Source organism: Mesocricetus auratus, unplaced genomic scaffold (genome assembly GCF_017639785.1).
Source record: "Mesocricetus auratus isolate SY011 unplaced genomic scaffold, BCM_Maur_2.0 Super-Scaffold_4256, whole genome shotgun sequence".
Lineage (NCBI taxonomy): Eukaryota > Metazoa > Chordata > Mammalia > Rodentia > Cricetidae > Mesocricetus > Mesocricetus auratus.
This window is the reverse complement of record NW_024429182.1, coordinates 33479196-33493852: the sequence shown is the minus strand read 5'-3', so window position 1 is coordinate 33493852 and position 14657 is coordinate 33479196.

Genomic DNA, 14657 nt, shown 5'->3' with positions numbered 1-14657 from the left:
TGAGCTGCTGGCTCTGTGTGGATATAATTAGTGAGGATCTGGAGTTTGGGGAAGACTTCACATACAGCTTCCCTTTATAACATCCAGCTCTCTGGTATGCCCTCCTATGCCTCCAGCAATTTCAAGTTGAGTCCCTACAACTCAACCTCATTATCTGCCAAGCCTAGCATTAGCTTGGCCCCAGCTAGTTTGAGTCTCAGCTTTGCTATTTGTCCTCTGGCTGGGATTCCAGTTGTTTTTATCATCGTGAATCTTATGTGTTAAAAAGGCAATGTAAATGCTGCCTCCTCCATGAAGCCTTCTCTGGTTACCTCAATCCTATTTCTGAGCTCATTGTCTAGAATTCCACTTTTAACACTTGATAACACGCCTGTGACATCTCTCACACCTACAGGAAACTCCCACATTTCATGTTCATCTCATACACAGAGCCTGGAGATAGTTATGCACAGTATTTTTAGTGTATCTGTACTTAACTATGGCCCATGACATGAGGTCTTATGTAGAATCTGGGGTGTGACATGGTTACCCAAAAAGGGTTTGAGTGAGTGCTGGTGAGATGACTCAGCTGGGAAAGGTAACTGCTGCCGAGACTGACCACCTAAGATTCATCCCTGAGACTCACAGGGTGGAAAAAGAGAACTGACACCACAAATTGTCCTTTAACTACCACATGTGCGCCATGGCATGTGTGCATGCCCCTTTCCCCACACGCAATGAAATAAAGAAGTATCTGGAAATGACAAACATATTGAGAAAGAAATCAGGGAATAGTTGCTTTTAAATAGCCCCAGATAGCCTCGGAAACTTTCTTGGGCTAACTCTAAATAAGCAAGTGAAAGACTTGTATAATTAAAAACTTGAAGAAGTTTGAAGAAGACAACAGATGGAAAAATCTCCCACACTCATAGATTTATAGGGTTAATATACTGAAAATGGCCACCCTTCCAAAAGCAATCTTCAGATTCCATGCAATCTCCATCAAAATTCCAACAGAATTCTTCACAGAAATTGAAGAAATAATGTAAAACTTTGTGTGGAAACACACACACACACACACACAAACACACACACACACACACACACACACACACACACACACACACACACACAAAACCCAGGATGGCTAAAACATTCATGAGCATAAAAGAACTGTGGGAGGTATCATTATTCCAGATTTCAAGTTGCATTACAGAGCTATAAAAACAGCATGATATTGGCATAAAAACAAATGCATTGATAAATGGAATAGAGTTTAAAACCCAGACACAATTCCATACATCTAAGTACATCTGATTTTTAAAAAGGAAGTCTAAAATACATACTAGAGAAATGACAGCATCTTCAATAAATGGTATTGGTCCAACTGTATAGCTCTATGTAGGCAAATGAAAATAGATCCATATATATCACCTGGCATAAAACTCAACTCCAGATTGACCAAGGATCTCAACATAAGACCAGATTCGCTAAACCTGATAAAAAGAGGAAATGGTCTTGAAATCATCGGTACAAGAAAGGACTCTTTGAACAGGACACTGACAGCACAGGCACTAAGAACAACTAGCAAACAATTAGCCTCATGAAACAAAAGGACACCGTCATTGGGTCAAAACATCAGCCTACAGGATGCGGAAAGATCTTTACCAATTCCACATCTGATAAAGGGATAGTATCTGAAATTATAATACATAAAGAACTAAAAAAAAAAGCACGAACATCAAGAAAACAAATAACGCAACTTAAAAAACGGGTATAGGAAGAAACCGAGAGTTTTTAAAAGGTGAAACATAAATGACTGAGAAACACTTTTAAAGATACTCAACATCCTTAGCCATAGAGAGATTTTATCTTACTGCAGTTAGAATGGACAAGATCAATAAAATAAGTGATATCAGGGGCTAGTGAAGATGTATTGTTTGCATGTTTTCTCTTGTATGTGTATGTTAGCTTCTAAGCTTTAGATATGTGTGTTTCAATCCTAACAACTACAGAGGTCAGTCCTCACCAGGAGTGAGGAGGGGATCTTCCAATCAAAGGGAAGTAGAGTCTAATGCTGTAAAATTAGGGAGATTAAATTGGGAGTGGTATGGGAGAGCAGGGTAAAGGAGGGAATATGAGAAAGGACAACTAGCACTAGAGGGCTTTTGAAAAGTCATATGGAAACCTACTATTGTAGGAGTTTCCTAAAATACATACATACATAAAAGGAATTTAAATGGAGTCATCACATAATGGGGCAGACAGTACCCAAACTAGCCATCTTATGCTACAAACAAAAATGTGAACTCCATGTTTTTTGTATGATTTTTGTTTTGTTTTAGTATTTCTTGTTTTATTGTTGTTGTTTGTTTTACTTCTTTTTTTGAGAGAAAGAGAAATCATGAAGTGGGGGTTGGAAAAGGGAGAAGGGGAGGACCTGAGAGAATCTTGAGGAGGGGAAAGAATATGATTAAAATTGTATGAAAACTTTTGAATTAAAAATTTAAAAAATATATTTTACCTTATAAAGTGTGCTTGGATTTATGGGAACCCTTTATGTGTGCTCATTGTGTTCTATTGTAAAGCTGGTTTTTTTTATTATTTTGTTTGTAACAATAACTCCCACTAACCTGGTCCCACAGCTGCATCAGTGACTTATATTAGTTATAATACTGCTGACTGTTGGCTTGTGCTTCTTATTGACTACCTCTGTCTTAATTATTAACACATAATTACTAATCTATGTATTTCTACATGGTCTTATCTTACCAGAGAAAGGTCCCCGGGACCTATTACTCTTCTGGTGTCCTCTGTGGTGACTGCTCTCTGCATACACCGCCCAGAATTCTCCTCATCTCCTAGACTCGTCTATCTTTCTGCCCTATTGGCCACAGTGTTTTATTCATCAACCAATTAAGATAAGCATATTTACATTATGACATCTCCCATCATTTCCTCTTTCTGTTTAAATGAAAAGTTTTAACTTTAACATAGTCAAATTATATACAACAAAACAGTTATCAAGTAAGAACTATAGTTACAACATTTAGGCCATTAACATTTAGCAAGATTTAAAGGAAATATTCCATCATCTATCCTATCATTGAATCTAAAGTCCTATGTGTAACTTATCTTTTATCATAACTAAGGAAAACTATAACAGTAGCTATCTGTCTTCAACTCCATCAAAGACCACAGGAGGATAGGGGCACAAATTTCCACTAACAAAAGCTTAAAAAAGGGGTTTTTAGAAACAGAAGAACAGAAAGAAACATGGCTTCTTGGTGGCAGCATTTTCTCAGGTGGGCTCTGTTTGCTAGAGACAAAAGAGACTTGCACGACCAGTGCTAGTGATAAACTTATGCCCGCCATCTTGGAAAGACAGCAGTTAAAACAGGCACGGTTTTTAGCAGATAAAAGACATGTGGCTAGAAAAACAAAGACTTACAGTAAATTCAGATTCATATGAAGTAAAACCTCTAAAATATACGTAGGCTTGGGAGAGAAAAAGAAACAAGATAGTGGTAAAAGAAAAACAGAAGCTGGACTATGGTGACACATGCCTTCAATCCCAGCACTCCAGAGGCAGAGGCAGGAGGATTTCCACAGAGAAACCCTGTCTCAGAGAAAAAATAAATACAAGTAAAAGAAACAGAGTAATAATAATAGGTAAATAAAAAAGCCATGTAAAGATGGAAAATACACAGAGAGTCTGGATACTATATGCTATTGTGTTTTTCAGTTGTTCAATTGCTAAGGAAGGAACAGCTGCTGAAATAAACTTGATTACAAATGCTGCCGAATTAATCCAACTTATATCTTTTGAAAATTCCTTAACTTCAAAATATAAGTATAAGGATATGTTACTTTAGAAAAGAGATTCTATTTGTGTTTCCATAGAAAATGAAAAGCTGTGGATTCCTTCCAGGCTCCTATGGTTTGATGAAGCAAGACCTCCTGAAGCAGTGTCCCAGGCAGTCCAGCATCTGAAACAGCTGGGATGATATAACCAAACAGCCCGGTTTCTGTGTTTTGTCATGATCCCTATGGTGTGAACAGTGCCCCCAACAAGCAAGAAGCAGTTTGAAATGAACAATGCCTAAATTCCCAAATATTGTTTATAAATTTTTGTTTTCATTTAAATGGGATTGGTTGTAAATGGTTAATGATCACAACCAATCTCTCTTAAAAGGTAAAAGGGAGATTATGATATAGAAATGAATACTTTGTATTGGTATGGATTTTCATTTATTGATACAAATTTAAGGTCAATTTTGTAATATGTATATTTCTCCTCTTGTTTAAGTTTTGTGTTTATACTGATCTTTTCAAATGCTATGCATAATTAAATACAGATTATAGGTTGTTACTTATAATAGTCAGAACTCATAGTTAGGTAAGTTAGGTTTTCTAGACATAAGAGATATATTTAAGATAGATATTCTTTAAACCTTTAAAAGACCTACAGAATATATGGCATTTAAATGGTTTAGGGTTTTTCATGATAGTGAGACACAACTGTTCCTGACATACCAACTACATCTGAGAGGAAGATGGGCATTGAGGAAATTTGCTATGGAATTTGCTTTCAACATGGCAAGATTAGCCATTTGGGCAAGAAACTGCTCTTGCCTGAACTGTTTGACTGTTGCTGTATAAACTGGACATGCAGGACTCACGGGAAAGTAGCCAGCTTCATTTGGCCCTACATTGCCTTGGGGTGTCCTCCTGGGATACTCTAACCCTGCCCTCAAGTCTGCCTTCTACACTTGCAGGTGATGTCCTTGACAGCTTGCCATGAGATAAAGTTCTTGGCAGGAAGTATTTTTCCCTCAATTGTGAAGGGACTTCCCAACCTTTCCCATGGCTTGAGTCAGAGCTCTGTCTAATTCCTGATCTGAGACCTCTTCCTTCCCCCACGAGGTTTTAGGCTTCTTTCTTCTGTGTCTCTGGTATGGTGACCATCTACTTTAGTTGGTTTTGTTACACTATTAGTTGTGGTAAAATATTTACTGCTTAATTCGCCACCTTAACTATTTGAGGTTCATTGTTGAGTGCATTTGCTATCTTAGTGTGGCTGCAGCATTTTGTTACTTTGTTTCATTTTAAAATTATATTTATTTACTAATTGTGGAGGGGAGGCACCAGTAACACTATGGTATACGGGTGGATTTCAAAGGACAAATTTCAGCTGGGCGTTGCTGGCACACTCCTTTAATCCCAGCACTTGGGAGGCAGAGGCAGGCGAATCTCTGTGAGTTCGAGACCAGCCTGGTCTACAAGAGCTAGTTCCAGGACAGCCTCCAAAGCCGCAGAGAAACTCTGTCTCGAAAAACCACAAAAAAAAAAAAAAAAAAAGGACAAATTTTCAGGCCATCAGTCTTCATAAGAGGTGTTTTTACTTATTTTCTGATTCATTTTGGTGAGCCTTTGATTTTGCTTTTGTTCATGGGGAGGTTTTTGAGACAAGGTCTCTCTACACATCTCTCGTTGTCTTGGACTCACTCTGTAGACCAGGCTAGCACTGAACTCACAGACATCTGACTGCTTCTGCCTCTGAAGTGCTGTGATTATAAAGGCATGCGCCACCATGCTCTGCCCAGTTATTATTTTTAAGTCATAGTCTTATATACTCAGTGAGCACTTTACTTGATTCATCCCCTCAGTGAGTTTCTGTTTTCTCTGTCCTTTCCTGAGGGGACTTCCACTCTATCCATTTGACCTGGATTTCTTTTTTAAACTGTGTTCTTATGTCATCCCTTTGGACATCAGTCCTGCTTTCTTAAGTTTTACTTTGCCTCCCACTTGTTTTACTGGGTATATTATTTCTGTACCATATTTACATTTCTATATTTTGTTTCTCATTTTTTTCCTGTGTGTTTGTTGGATGACGTATGGAATTGACTAAAACCCAAATGGCTGGGCACACCTATGAGGGATTGTTTGCTTAATTAAATCATTTGAAGTGGGAAGACTCACTTCTAATCTGGATACTTGAGGTGGGAAGACACACCTTTAATCTGAGCTATGAGGCCCAGCAGATCCCTGTGTTCTATCTGCCTCTTATACAACCCTTTATCAGCCCCTGTGACCTACAAGTGCCACACACCCAGCTGCCTTTTTAGAGTCTGCTTAATTGGTGTTTCCTCTGGTCAACACCCTTCACCACCATCACGCTATTAGCTCCCTTTATATGCTAATTTCTATGATCCAAAATGTTTTGAACTCTGCTACCTACTGTCAAGGGTTTTCTTCGTGTCATGGCTTTGCCATTGTTGTCATTTCTCTTTTATTGTGGAGATTTTTCTAGATGGAGCTGAGTGGACCTTTGTCATCTGTCACATTTCACTGGCAGTCCTTCTGCTGGAGCTCAGATTTCTCCTCTGGCTACTCTTGGTCACTGTCCTCAGCCTCACCTTCTACCCCATACTGGTATGAGGTTATCATATTTGGCAGATAAAAAGATACAGGATACCTAGTAAAAGTTGGACTTCAGACCCATAAATGCTATATAAAACACAATCTCAAAAGTTAGTTATTGTTTCTCTGAAACTGAAGGTTAACTGAAAATTCAATATTTTATTAGGAGCTTTGCTCAGGCCTGACTGTCGAACAAAACACACTGTCTGCCTTATGAACCACAAACTATTTCTCTCAGTTCCATGAAACTGAAGGTTCAAAAGCAGATGTCTCCATGAAGGAGGACACTCTTCTCATTTCTCAGTATAATCTCACACGAAGGAGGGCTAGAAGGCTCCCTGTGACCCCTTTAATAAAAGCCTTTACCCTCAAGGGCTCTACACCATGATCTAACACTATTTATTCCTTAAAGAGCCCCTCATCCTAATTCCATCACATCAGGCATCACAATTTGGACATATGAATTTTGGAGGATGAAACTTCAGTTCACTTTACAACTGACATAGATGAAGGCTTCTAACCCAAGCTTTGGCCTTCGGGACCCGATCCTTCTGTCTAACCACATAGATTGTGTTCAAGAAGGCCCACTCTCTTCTACTGCCACAAGAAGAATGTAAAAGAAGCAGTTACCTGTGGTCAGGGGTCTTCTACACCCTTCTAGAAAAAGATTCATACAGAATCTGCTGACATTTTCATTTTGTCAAGCTAAAGAAAGACTTTGAACTTCAGCCCCAAAGCTTTGGAGAAGAGCCAAATATTTTTAACAAACAAATAACATGATCAGACTTGGACTTTTTTAAAAGCATGCTGTAGCAAAGAGGGTGATGAGTCTAGGGACAAAGGGACCTTTATTTGTCTATTCCAGTAAGCAATTCAAATGAGAACAGGTAGCATCTCCAACTAGGAAAGAACAAGAGGGAATGGAAAAGAGAGAAATGCAGACTATTAAGGAGGTTGCAACAGTTAGCTGCAGAAACCTGAAGGGAAGGGGTGGTGTACCAGGTGACTGCTAAGTATTGGCTCTCTCCCACCATGCTCCTGCTATAGGGAGTCCTGGAAGAGGGTCTTCTGAAGACTATGAGTGTCATTGGCTTGTCTTCAAACTCAAGCAAGATGTGTAGCTGTTAGTGATGTCATTCGTTTGTGAATGGTGACTAACAGGAATGGCAGAGCTTAGCCCTGAGACCAGATAGAAGCTAGCAGGACTAGCCCTGGAAGGCAGCATTTTTAAAAAAATAATCCGAAGCCTTCCTTGGCTTTCCGGGCTTCTCTGGGGCCAATCATTTTCATGAAGCTCCCTCAGCACAGCAGATCATCTGCCTGGAATAGTTATGCCAGCCTCAGTCAACACCCACCACTTCCCGAAGAGTTGGAAATTCGGACTCCTCCGTCCCTGCTTCGACGTGCTCACACCAAATCTCATTATTGCATCAATGGAGTTGGTTGAGAGTTTAACATTAACTTTAATGCCAGTTCTTTGCCCTGCTAATAGCCAAGCCAATAAAGGCACCTGCTATCTCTGTTAAGCTAATGAGGCAAGAGAAAAGGATGGGGAAGTTGGCAGGTGAGGCCACTTCTTCATCCTCCCCACCCCCAGTCTCTGGTTGCCGAGGCAACCTGTCCTTTAACTGTAAATGGTGGTGTTTTGCTTTTCAATGTTGTTTTCTCTGCCCTGCTTTAGCAGGCTGCCTTCCCAAATGGATGGGCCCCTCTGCTTTGTTTTCTCAAAGAATGTGTAAAATGAACTCCAGCTAACTGGATCCTGGCAATCCCAGGCACCAGGCTTAGCTTCTCCATTAATTTCTATTGCTTTTGATTCTATTTCTTTTGCAAAAAGCCTCAAGAATTAGAAGCATAATTTTTGAGTAAAATTGCTAGTAGAAAGCAGTAAGTGGTTGCAGTGCCTGAGACAAGGAAGCCAGAAGTGGAGAGATATGTTGGAAAATTGGGGGCAGGGGGAGATCTGACATACTTCCTCTCCAGTTGCATAATTCTAATGAACCCGTGCAAACACTGCCACAACACATCTAGTAGTGTAGGCCACAGAATTACTGCCCCTCATTTAAGCTAAGAAACCCATTGCTGCACTCAAGTCAAAGGACAAATGAGTGACAGGTAACCTCATATTTGCTGTTTTTACACAGAGTGTCTAGAATACAGGACTTCGGTGGAAGGGAGACCTTGTGTCTTTCAGATAGGAATGAGTTAGAAAGGAATATTCGTCAACTAGTGCAATGAGTGTGGGCTTGTTTTGTTGTTTATCTGCTTTTTAACCAGCCCAACTTTCATGAGATAGTCATGGACTATAATGAACTAAAGCTAGTGTTCTGATATTTTCTTCCCTAATCAATGTTTGAGCATGTGTGCAAGTGCACACACACACACACACACACACACACACACACACACACACTCAGAAACAAGCCCTCAGGATGACCCATGAGTTTTCAAGAAGTGTTACTCAGTAGTGTGCAGCCTCTAGACCTTGAATGGTGATAGATCCTCAGGAAGTTGGTCCAGCCTGGGCTACATGGTGACTTACCTGCCTGCCTGAGCTACATAGTGAGATGTCATCTTGACAACAAAAACAAATCAAGCAAACAAAAAATTTAGGCACTAGTCCCTGGAATGAAAGAGTTTGGGGGAAATCACTCTTTGCAGCTCATTATTCCTCTCAGAAGAGAAACAGCCATCAAGCACCAGCATGGTGCCAGCTTGGTCCAGCTAGGACACTGGTTATCATTTTAGGAGACTTGCCTGCTAAAGACTTTCTGCTGCTCAGGCTCTATGTCCAAAGTCCGAAGTGCAGCACACCATATCTGCTTCCTTTGTTTTCTCCTGGGAACTGCTTCCACAACTCCTCTCCTCTACTTTGATTTGCCGACCTGCCAGGGCACGACCGGCTGGGGCACGACCGGCCAGGGCACAAGCCTCCTGGCTCTGGGTCAGTGGAGGCTTGGTGATTTGCCAGCCTGTGAGGAGGATTCCCCAAGAGCACTGTGTCAGAGGTGTTAATGAGTCTGCTTAACTGTGACTGTGTGCTCCCCCAATAATCAGGACAGATTGAAACACCTTGCAAAACAATTAGCTTTTCACAGCCATTAGCAATTTGCTGTCATTAGCACCAAAGAAATGCAGCAAATAATACTCTAGAAGCAAACAGCACTGAGTCACAACAGGGCTTCTGAGGAGCCGGCGCCCAGCAGGTCTGTGGATCAGGGCTGGTTCCCTGTGCCCACCCACCCCAGCCGACAGCAGTCTTGCTGCCTTCCATGTTACCTGTGTAAAGGACTCACGATTTGTTTTAGTGAAGTGTGCATTATCCAGAGGAGGCGTTCAGAGGATGTAGTGTATAATAAAGCAATTCCAAATTCCCTCAAAGACCAAGAAATCCAAACAAGGCCAGGAGGAGTGCTGTGAAAAATGGAAATTTAAGTTGAGTGGATCTCCTGTGAGACGTGATGATTTAGTACCAAAGCTCTCCACAGTGGCATTGCTAAATACGGGAGCCATGTATATCTTTCCCAATAGACGCTGTAAAATAATTGTGCCTTCCCCATTTCATGAAATAAAAGGACATCTTTAAAAACAGCATGTTAGGACTACAAATAGGCTGTATTGGAAAAGGTTATAAAACACCAACAAGTTATTCCATTTTTATTTTAAAAATAGATACACACTACATATCAACCATGACTACCTGGGCACTCTGGACAGGACTGCCTTTTAATTTTATTCTTGCACTGTTTTTATTTTTATTTCTAAAATAAGTACATATACGTGGTTACTCATTTTGTGACAGGGCAAGACAATTCGAAGGTTCCACCATCATATATTCGTGCTGAGATCATTTCAGGTTTAACTAGAATTTGAGCTCCTTGAATCCTATAGAAAAATCATCGAACTCTATCCTGAGAACCTGAGGTCAAGACGCCCCAGCTAACTTAGCTTCTATTAAACTGCTTGCTTACTTACACCCCCCAAACACACACACACACACACACACACACACACACACACACACACACACACACACACCCCATACATACAATGCCACCTGCAGCTTTAGATCAAGGTACCAGGATGTGTTTTTTAACCTTTGAAAGCCCCTTGCTCTAAATACTCCGGGATACACTTAGGTCCCAAAATACCTGAACATAGTCCCAGTCAGCAGGAATAAAGACTTTCAATTGGCTATAAATTGTGGCTGAGTGATCATCTCTTATAACACTTTGACCTATAGAGAAAGAAAAAGATACCAGAGTGAGAAGTAAGCCTTGTCCAGCTTGGTGGGTTTAATATAACCCACAACCTATCTTAGGTGCTTTATTGAAACACAACAAATGTACAGAAAAGGGAAAAGATAACAAGGTCACAGTCTCATAACTGTCACAGAATGCATAAATCAAGATGCAGACTGAGTCTTAAGTACCATGTGGGCGTGCTGTGGGCTCACAACACAAGTCTGTGTGTGCAGTGACCGTAAGGTCAGCCCAGAGGAGGTCAGTGATGCAAGCTGATTAAACTGGAAGCCCATGGTCAGGAAGTCCTGAAGGGAAGGTGGTTAGATTCCATCTTCTGTGTGTACAAACCAAGACATAAGCACCGACCTTCGGCTGAATCTCACATTTGTAAGTGGAGAAGCTGGTCCAGTTGGGCCCTGGCATCCAAGCCACTCAAAGACGAGAAAATCCAGCTATAGCCACCTGCAGAAGGCAGGGTCCAAGTATATAAGTGTCTAAGTATATAAAGAAGATGTGTAGGAGACAGAAGGAAGCTCACATTCTCTGAAAGAAACAGCAAAAACCAGGTTCAGCAATGTTTGTTTTGGGTAGGCTGCGGGCCAAATTAAGAGCACAAAGTTCTGTCTTTGGCCACTAGCATTCCATGGGAACTGAGCTGTGGCCTTGAGGCTGGTTTGCTAATAATGTTGATGAGTTCAGGATCTCTGGCCTCCTTCAGAAGTCAGTCAGAAAGAAGGTGATCGAGACCTAGTTTGTATTTGATTTGTATTTCTTCATTTGTAGCAAAGCATGACTCTATTTAATACCCTCCTATCTAGGAAAAAAAGTGCCCCTAACTTCGCCAGTTTTCAAACTTGCTTTCCCCCTGTGGTACCTGTTCTGGGTGAACCCTTAGTCTGGGAAGCAGGTGCCTCTGGAGCTGGTGGGGTGAATATTGGGGACATTAAAAAGCAGAAAGTAGCCTGCCCAAACAAACTCAGGCAAGGAAGACCCATTAGGGGAAATTTTCATGGATATCATTTCATAAAGAATGGATAGCTAAGGATTTTGTTTTTCTTAGTTAACACAGTGACAGTGTCACACTCTGCTAACAGGACAGGGCCTGAGGCATGGAGATGTCTTTGCATGGGCTATTCATCCTGTTTGGGAACTGTGAGTCTTCACCGGACAGAGGTTTCATGGCTGCCCATCTCTCTTCCCTACAGCATTGGGAAGTGCCTGGTAGATGGAAGATGTTAAAGAAATGTCTGTGAAATGTTTACATACATGTGCCTGTGTATTTAAATTGCAAAAGCACTTTAAATAGTCCATGGTTGTTTGCATGATTTAATTCAGGAACACTGATCTCCATGTGGATGGTGATAACTTCTGGGCATTCTCAGGGATCATTATACCAGTCATTATTTATTCATTGACAGATACTGCATATTTTTATTATGTAGTATCACACCCCTTAGTGTTTTTCAGTCATCCTTTTGTCATAGACAGAACTGAACTAATGGCCTGATAGTGATACAATCAGAAGTCAAGCAGAACCCACATCCTGATTTTCATGTTTTGGCAATTTCAGAAGTTTGTATTTCTGAACAAGTTTTTCATTTCTTTCTGGAAGTCTTACTAAGTGCTGAGATTACTCAATGCTAGGAACATGGAAATCATTCTAATAGAATCCACAGGTACAACAACAATGAATTACAGCACAAATTGGGCTACGTCCAAATGCCTCGAGTGACAAGAAACATAAAGACACAGTGGTTAAAGCAACAACCATGTTTAATTGGCTCACAAACCATGAAAAGTCCAGAATCAGATTTTCCTGTATTGTTTTGAATTCAAGGCCTCTCATCATCCCCATTGCACCCCTGCCCTTTGGCTTGTCTGGTTACATGGTGCTGAATCTCCAAGAACCCCACTCTCAAGCAACATCTACATCAGGGAGAAGGAACTTAGCATCACTTTTGCTAACTGGAAGCAAGGACATCTAAGAATTTACCCTCCAACTGCTCCTGTGGTCTTATTGGTCAACTGGGATCACCCCCTTTCCTGAATCAATCTCCTAAAAGGGAGGTGGGGTTTCCATATGTGACATAAGGCAATTTTGTTCCATTCTATCAGACCAGAAGAAGGGTTCCATCTTTCTTGAGTGTGTGGCTCTGGTGATTCTACAACCTAGAGGAAAGGGTGGAAAGGGGAGGTGTCAATCAACAGTGTTTGCTACAGGACTAAGCCCAGAATTATGTCCCTATACCATGTTTCCCCTGCCATGGTTCCATGTTCCTTCCTTCCCCAGAGTAAGGCCAGTGCCCTAAGACTGCTAGAAACCCCATCCTTTCCCTGATGTTGCTCTGGCCTTGACCACCTCAGAGCAGTGAGGAAAACATACTTTCACATTAGCTCTGGCCCATCTTTAAGCTGTAATACTCTAAACTTCCTTGATTTCAAACAGAGGTTGATCCCAGAATGTGGAGCCAAGTGAGAGTTAGGAGTGCTGAGAAGGAAGAGGGTACAGTCAGGTCCATAAATGAGACTGATAGTCTTTCAGGGAAAACTCACAGAAGGATCTGGAACTCAGAGGATATCCCCTGAATGGGAAAAAGGCCAACTACTACAGGCTAACATTGTTTAGGTGGAAGAACAAGCATCGCATTGGGTTGTACTCTCAGTGTGCACAGGAGATAAAAACTAAAGGTCAGGTCTGACTCAGAGGAACATGTGACTTTGGCCAAAACATCCATAAGATTAGATAATGTACAATCAATCATTGCATGGCTGTCTATGGACAATATACTACACATAAGCTGCTTTGTAATCTTATACATCAAATCTGAGTGATATAACATGACATGATGTTATATGAAGTCATATATAACATAACATGATGACAATAACTAAAATGGATTGTGTATTGACTTGAATAAGCAGGATTCAAGGTACTCTCCTTACAAAATTACTCAGAATCGTATGCACAGGTAAGCTCACTATACCCCAGTCTCTCTGATAGATGGTGGACCCAGGAATCAGAACTACAGGCTTGTCTGCCTCTTTCTTTTACATTTATTCTCTTGGCCTCCTTGCTACCAGTATGTTAATGAGCTTAGATATGTCAAGGTCAGGTGTTAAGCAGACAAGAAAGACCAGACACCACAGAGAGTGGAAGGAAATTCATCAGAAACTCAACTATGGCCAGAATTGAAAATAATAACACCTTAAATTATTTTAATTGTTCAGAGAACAAAATAATTTACAGTGTTTTTGTTTTGTAAGACTTCCTGAAAAGAATAAAGAAGATATAACTTTGTGGTATTTCTTTTTTTCTCTATCCTGTAATCCACGCAGATTTGTGCAGGTGTTATCAAGGTTTCACAGCAGCCATTCTCTAGCCTAGAAAGAATGTTCATTTGCTTGTTACATCAGATGCGTGCTATTCCCTCATTCAGTTCATTTATCTCATTTGTTTGTGTAGTCTCTTCCAGGCATTGGGTACCAAAGATGACAATGGAGGCTGGAAAAGAAACACCGAGTCCTGCCTTAAATGAGACTGAACTCGGCATGCTCAGAAGATGCCGTCCCCTCAGATCTATTTCAGATTCCCATCATCTACTCTGGACGGATCTCTGTAGCCCTGTAGCAAGGCCCTGACATATTGTAGGGAGATGACTGAGGAGTGGGTGTAAAGGTACAGAGAATGGAGACTGTAGAGCACAGAGGATGGTCCCATATGCCCCATGTCTTTCTGGTTGGGACAAATTCTAGTTCCCAAGCCCAGGGAAAGTTGTGAGACACCAGATCCTATTGGATTAGAAAATATCAAAATATCCAAGAACTGATCAAAGAAACTTGGTTCCACTAAGATTTCCTTAGCAGGTTGAAAAGACGTTCACTGGTCAGAGATATTGAAATAATAATAATTACTTAAATGTTCAGAGAGCAAGATAATTTACAGTAGTGATGGCCTACAGAGTTCCAAGCTCGAGAATGGAGAGGGGTGTTGTGAAACAGTCTTCTAGACAT